This window comes from Sminthopsis crassicaudata, chromosome 1 (assembly GCF_048593235.1).
Source record: "Sminthopsis crassicaudata isolate SCR6 chromosome 1, ASM4859323v1, whole genome shotgun sequence".
In the NCBI taxonomy this organism is placed as follows: domain Eukaryota; kingdom Metazoa; phylum Chordata; class Mammalia; order Dasyuromorphia; family Dasyuridae; genus Sminthopsis; species Sminthopsis crassicaudata.
The window spans coordinates 694,751,775-694,759,489 of record NC_133617.1 but is presented as its reverse complement, the minus strand read 5'-3'; the positions used below and the strand labels follow the sequence as shown (position 1 = coordinate 694,759,489).

General features: G+C 43.3%; 1 pseudogene; it reads right to left on the bottom strand.

Annotated features, from left to right (window-relative positions):
- Positions 1-5,709: 5,709 nt before the first annotated feature.
- On the bottom strand, positions 5,710-7,216 carry LOC141551317 (cleavage and polyadenylation specificity factor subunit 7 pseudogene; annotated as a pseudogene).
- Positions 7,217-7,715: the final 499 nt, after the last annotated feature.

The window sequence follows — 7,715 nt, the reverse complement described above, 5'->3', positions numbered from 1 at the left end:
ATTTTTTTGACTAAATAAGAGATTTATTGAGTCACATTACTACCAAGCCTGAGCTTCAAAAGACCAAGATCTCCCATTGCCTCCAGGGCCATCTCTAGTCATCCTGATTTCTATCTGGCCATTGGACCCAGATGGCTCTGGAGGGGAAAGTGAGGCAGGAGACCTTGCAGAGGCCTCCCTCACTGAGATCCAACTCACTTGCATTTCATAGCATCACCTCCCTGATGGGTTTTCTTTGAGGACAAAGAACCAAAAAAACACCTCCACCACCATTATCAATTCCAAGCACAGAGAACAATCATTACAGAGGTGTATATATAATCTTGGCTAGCCCCTCCCATCTGTCTGGCAATCCTTTTATTTTTTTCTTTGATACATTCTTTTTCACATTTTTCACACTGGCTGTTCTTAAACTTTTCTCCTCTCATCAAGTCTTCCAGCACCCCTTCCCTCTTTCTCTGGGTGGAGGATCCTGCTTTACTGAAAAAAAGAAAAGAAAAAAAAAAAACACACACAGAGGACATTTAGACAACTCTCTATTCTTCTCTATAACACATTGAAAAGTCTTTTAAAGTCATTTCCCATTCTCTCCAATCTTTAAAAAAATATTTGGTTCTATTCTTTTCCAAGACTAATCCCTCTACTTATGCTCCTTGATCTTGTCCCCTCCCATCTTCTCTAGGAGTTTGCCCCAGCTTTTAATCATCTTCAATTTCCTCTTATCCATCACTGACTCCTTCTGTGCTGCCTGTTGACATGAGTAAGTTTCTCCATCCTTAAACAAATACAAAATATTCCAATCCTTTATTTAGTTCCAACACCTCCTCAAGTATTGACCTCCATGTCTCTTCCCTCTCACGACCAAATACTAGGAAAACAGTTTTTGGGGTTTTTTTTGGAAATAGGTTACCTTGACTTCCTCAGCTACAATTTCCCAGTCCCTTTCAATATGGTTTCCTGTGGTTTAACTAAAATTGCTTTCTCTCAGATTAATGAAGGCTCTCTTCAGTGCTAAATCTGATGATGTTTTCTGTCTTTATCCTTTATGACTTCTGTCTAGATTTGAACACTGCTGACCCTTATCTCCCTTGACTTTCTTAACAATCCTCTCCTGAGTCATCAATTACCTCTCTGCCTGCCTGTCCCTTCACAAATTCTTTTATTAGATCATTTATTCAAGTTTCTCCCTTCATCCTTCACTTCTACATCTAACTACAGATTTTTCCCCTAAACCTGACCTGGGCCATCTTCTCTCTTCTTTCTCTACCCTCTCTCAGCAATCTCAGCTAACATTTCATAAAGTCATTTACCATATAGTTAACAATAATAGCTAGCATTTATATAGCATATTAAGGTTTGCAATCTGCTTTGCAAATATTTCAATTTTCTGATCTGTATCTGACCACTGGATCCAGATGGCTCTGGAGGGGAAAGTGAGGCTGGTAACTTTGGACAGCTCAAATACTCACTTAAATTCAATTCACCTGCATGTCATGGCATTACCTCCCTGATGTCATAGTTCTCTGCAAGGAGAAAGGAAAAAAACTAACAACCTTTTCTGATCTCCAGTCCTGCCTCCCTAGTAGACTGTTAAACACATCCACGCGTAGTTCTCAAAGATATCTAAAACTCAACTTGTTCAAAGTGGAAGGTATTGTTTTCCTTCCTAAATCTGGACCTCTTCCAGAGTTTCTATTTTCATGAAGGGTACCATCATCCTTCAAGTCATTCAGGCTTAAAACCTTAGAATTATCATCTCTCTCTCTCTCTCTCTCTCTCTCTCTCTCTCTCTCTCTCTCTCTCTCTCTCTCTCTCTCTCTTTCTCTTTCTCTCTCTCTCTCTTTTCTTTCTCTCTTTATTACTTTCCATCTTTCACTTTTTCTCTCTCACACACACATATATATATGAATGTATACATATGTAGATATTTATATACAATAAGTTGCCAAATCATCAATTCTATCTCAATAACATTTGTTTCATCTATCCTATTTATTCACACAACTGCCAACTAGCTCAGTTCCTCATCACCCCAAAGTTGATGGCAATAGCCTCCTAACAAACCTCCCTGCTTCCTGCTATTCCCTTCTGCAACCCATCTTCCACAACTAGTAAATAATGTCCTTCATGCAAGAGCTGACCATGTTCTTCTCCTGATCAAGAATTATCCATGATTCTTTATAACCTCTGGAATAAAATATAAACTCTTTAGTGGCGTTTACAATTCTCTTCTTTCTGGCTCTAGCTTAGCTTTCTAGACTTATTTCACTTTAATCTCCTTTGAGCACTGTTGTGTTCTAACAAAATTGGTCCACTTTCATATAACTACTCTTCCTTTGTATCCTATCTCCTTCTTCCATTTCTCTGCACAGGCTGTTTCATATGTCTGGAATGTATTTCCTCCCTAAAATCAGGAGTCATCACCTATAGGAAGCTTTTCTTGATCCTCTAAGTTGTTACTGTTCTCCTGTTTCTTAAATTATCTTGTCCTTAATAATACATATAAACACTTATTCCTTCTCTCTTCCTTTCACTGGCCAGCTCTTCTTCCTATTCCCATTCCCACTCTCATTCTTGGACCCACTTTTCATTCTCTTATTGACAAATGCTTTCATAATTTTTCAGAGCTAAGGCAATAGCATCAGTAATAAAGAATCGACATAGCCCTGTAATATCCAGGACTAATTAAAGAGACCTGGGCATTTTAGTCTAAGTAACGCATTATTCATTGGACTGAGGGAAGATATGTGATGTGTCTCTTGATCAGTGCTATGTAAAACTATTTCAGTTCATTTCATTATTCAACGTGCTGATAATTTTAAAATTTCTACATGTAGAATTATGATTGGGTGATGAGAAAAATCCCCTATGTGGTTGGGTCCTTTTATTGCACATAGAATACTGAAACCTTTGGCATGATCCCCATTTTTGGAGGTTTCTTTTCTCCAATAGAAGAGACATTTATATTAATTTAAAGTGTTATTCTTTCTGCTTTCATGTTAAATTTATATTATTCTTTATAATATATTATTCCCTTTGTAACTTATGGGAGAAACTTTACTGTGCAGGCTTTCCCTGCGTGAACTCTCCACTCTACCATATTAATAACATTTTCCAAGGTCGTTCTCTTGCCTCATGCATCCCTCAGTCATTGCTTTGGACGTTTGGTGGACTGAGATATCAGGTAATCATTACCCAGGTTCCTCTAATTCCTATGGCTTTTTTGACATAGAATAGATTTCCAAGAAAAGACAGTGATGACCAAGATGAAGAGAATGGGAGTCCAGGCAGAGCCCCAGCTGGGACTTGATTCTACATTCTCAGAGTAATAATAACTGTTGGCCATCTCCAAACTGATAGATAAAAAATGCAAAGAACAGATTAGATTATGAGTGAAACCAGTAAAAGGGCTAGTGAGATGTGCATGTCTGGTCTCTAATACTTTTCTATTTCATCTTCATCCACAGATGGTGAACTCAGAACTGAGGAAAGAGGCAGAAAGAAAAGTCAGTTCTACTTTCTATGGTCTATGGTCCCATGCATTCAGCATTTAGGAAAATTATTCCTTAATTGCTTGATTTTGTTCTCCATGCAATTTGAAATTGTCATAAAAGTTAGATAGCCATCAGTCAAAGCTTTGTTTGATCATTGAAAATATGTCGATCAAATTAAGAGGAGGAAATTGGAGTCTGGTATGGGAAAGAGGTAAAGAAAGATCTCTCCATCCATTCATTTATTCACTAATTCATCTATTTATTTATTTGTTTATTTTTTCTACCAGAGAGGAATATTTTCCACAATCCCTTGCAAGGAAGGGCTGGTGTTGACTGTGTTACAATAAAGAGGCTACCTCAAAAAAGATACCTGAAACACTGGGAAATGAATATGGACTACTTGCATTTTTTTTCTTCCCAGGTTATTTTTATCTTCTGAATCTAATTCTTCTTACACAACAAGAGAACTGTACAGTTCTGCACACATATATTGTATCTAGGGTATATGTATAACATATTTAACATGTATAAGCCTGCATGCCATCTAAGGAAGGGAGTGGAGACAGGGAACGGAAAAGTTGGAGCAGAAGCGAGTGCAAGGGATAATGTTGTAAAAAAATTATCCATGCATGTGTTTTATCAATAAAAAGTTATTTAAAAAAAAAGATACCTGAAATCCAACTCTCCTTATTCCACAAAGTGATCCATTCTCCCTTTCTCAGTCCTCTTCCAAACAGTCCCCAATCATAGAAATCTTAAGAGATTGCTTTGTCATCACAAAATAAAGTTTGTGTCTCTCAACAAAAAGCTAGTAAGTATGCCCAGGAAGTAGAAGTATGCCTCTTCTACTACATTAAGATAATTATCACCTACATTGGGCAGGCTTTGGTGAAATGTCCTCCTTACCAAAGGGACCAGAGCAGTACTCTGTGCATCTCTTCAGCAAGACTTGGGCCAATAACATTAGTCCATTTATTAGCAGCACAATCTTGCCTTTTAAATTTCTACTGGTCTTAGAAATTAAGACTTGAGAAGAGGTGGTCCTGAAATACCTGGAAGAGGAGCAGGTATGAAAAAAATGATCTTGTATGTTATTATTTTTTGCTAAGCTGCATACATGGGAAAAATAGCTGGGACAACTTGGAACATTTGAAAATTTGCACCTTTAGATTTTATTAAGACTTTGTCATGTAGTTGGAGATGTGGCAAAGTTAGGATACTAAGATACTGTTAGTGAAATTGTGAACTGATCTAACCATTCTGGAGAGCAATCTGGAATTATGCCCAAAGAGTTATCAAACTGTGCATACCCTTTGATCCAGCAGTGTCTCTTCTGGGCCTGTATCCCAAAGAGATCATAAAAATGGGAAAAGAACCCACAGGTGTAAAAATATTTGTAACAGCCCTTTTTATAGTGGCTAGAAACTGGAAACTGAATGGATGCCCATCAGTCAGAGAATGGCTGAATAAGCTGTAGTACATGAATGTTATGGAATATTATTGTTCTATAAGAAATAACCAGCAGGATGATTTCAGGGAGGCCTGGAGAGACTTGCATGAACTGAGGTCATTATACATGGTAACAACAAGACTATATGATGATCAACTGTGATAGACTTGGCTCTTGCCAACAATTCAAGCCACTTCTGATAAACTTGTGCTGGAGAGAGCCTTCTGCATCCAGAGAGAGGACTGTGAGACTGAATGTGGATCACAACATAGTATTTTCACCTTTATTGTTGATGTTGTTTGCTTGCTTGTTTTTTGTTTCTCATTTTTCCCTTTGATCTGATTTTTCTTGTGCAGCATGATAAGTGTGCAAATATGTTTAGAAGAATTACACATGTTTAGCCTATATTGGATTCTTTGCTATCTATAGGGAAGGGAGAATAGGAGGAAGAAAGAAAAATTTGGAACACAAGGACGAATGTTGAAAACTATTTTTGCATATATTTTGAAAAATAAAAAATTATTATATAAAACTCCCTTAAAAGGCCCAAACCAAAGGTCTGAGCCAGAGAACTGTCAAGTCAACCTGAGTTCTCACCTGGTAATCCTAACATCTCCCCCTTTCGTTTGATTTAGAATATGGGGTAGTCATGACCTTGAAACACAAATCCATCAATATGGGAGGTATTACACATGATTACATAAATTACGTAAGCACGATGCAAGTCCATTAAAAAAACCATTTACTTCCACCCAGACTCCTTTCTCAGTGGTGCCGGTCCCGCTCTCTGTCCCGGTCCCGCTCTCTGTCCCGGTCCCGCTCTCTGTCCCGGTCCCGCTCTCTGTCCCGGTCCCGCTCTCTGTCCCGGTGTCTCTCATTCTTCCGATTCCTTTCTTGAAAAGAATCCTCGTGCCTGTCCTCCTTGTGGAGCAGGCCCCGGTGCCTGCGGCTGCTCTCCCGGGACCGGCTAGGTGATCGCTTACGGGACCGGGGTCTTTTCCTGGAGGAGCTCCGGCTGGCACCCACGCTGTAGGACTTGGCTTCGATGCCATGAAGACAGTCCTTTAGGGAGGAGATGAGCACACGGCAACGTTCGTCGTTGGCGACCCGGGATCGTTTGATGACGGCGATGGCTGTGAGGAGCGCCTCAACAGCGTCACCATAATGCCCTGCGCTGGCCGCAGAGACAGCTTCGGAAAAGGCACTGCTAGAGATTGCTCTGTTCCGATTCATGATCTCCTCGAACTCGGCTTCGCACACCGTTGGGGGCGGGGGGCGCAGTTCTCCGCTGCCATGGTGGTTATAGGGTGCAGAAGCCTTGGTGTACGCATCTGGCGGAGGCCCCACCGCAGCATTTGGAGGGGGGAAGAAGGCGGGGTTGAGGTTCGGGGCAGGTGGAATGGCCCCCGGGGGAGGCACAGCCAGGTGGGGAGGCTGTGGGGGAGGCGGGGGCATGAGATGCTGGTAATGGATACCAGGAGGCGGAGGAGGGACCCCGAAGCCGGAGGAGAGAGGTGGCGGGGGTGGGATGGGCGGTGGGGGCAGGCTCATCAGGGGAAGAGCTGAGGGAGGGCGGCTGAAGTAGGGGCGCTTGTCCACTCGAGGGGGTGGGGGCACGAGGTGTTCGGTGGGTGTGGCCCGTCCGTCAGCAGAATCCCTGGAATCTCGGGAGTGGGCCCGCGGCGGTGCTCCCCCTCTTGGGACTCGGAGGCCCTCACGTTTCCGAGCCTGCGCCTCAAAATGCGACAGGTTCTGCCGGGTGTCCCTCCTCACGTCCACCTTTTCCCCGTTGAGAGTCTTGCCTGGCAGAAGCTCCAGCAGTTTGTGGACGGAGCTCTCAGAGGCCACCACCACTTCAGCATACCCTTTGGACCGGCCATTGGCTCGGTTCTCTGCAAATTTTAAGTCCACCACATCATAGACGCCCACAGAATGGATGATTTGGATCAGCTGTTGGTCTGTCGTCCACCAGGAGAAGCTGCCCACGTAGACCGAGGCCCGCTTATTCCGCAGTCCGCTGTTCGTGTTTGGGATCGCCGGCGACTTGCTGTTGGGCTTGGGAGACTGCTCCTGGCGGGTGGGAGGCGGTGGCTCGGCACTGCTACCTCGGTCCTCCGAAGGCTGCGAGCTGGCGGCCAGCAAGTCATTGTACAGGTCGTCATCGTTCGGGTCCATCTGATCGGCATTGCTGAGCTCTGGGTCCTGGTTGAACTCCTCGTCAGCGTCAGCGTAGATATCAATGAGGTCCACTCCCTCCGACATGGCTCGGAGACTGGGGGGCGCAGCGAGGAGGGAAGTCCCTGTTGGTCTAGCTTCTCTGAAGGGCTCAGAATAAGTCCTTGTAACGTGCTGTTGTCTCCAGAAGCTCCGGATCGCTCTCTGGGAGGAGATCTGCTGTGGCAACTCTAATCTCTCCAACAGATTCTTCTTCTTGTAGAGAACCGTAGTCTCCACACAGATGCTGTTAACTCTTGTCCAGAGAAGTGATTCCCTTCCTGCAGAGAGCCCCTGCACGCCTGATGTAGCACAAAGACTTCTCCTCTCTCTGGAGTGCTGTCCTCTTTTATCCTCCCAGAGAATGGGCGTGGGATAATGCAAGGGCTTCTGGGAAGAAGTACTCCAACCAATGAGCTTGCTCCTTCTAGGATTCCTAAGGTGTAAACTCCCTTTACAGGTCTGAGCCAGAGAATTGTCAAGTCAACCTGAGTTCTCACCTTGTCATTGTCCAGACAACCTGAGTTCTCACCTTGTCACTGTCCAGACAACCTGAG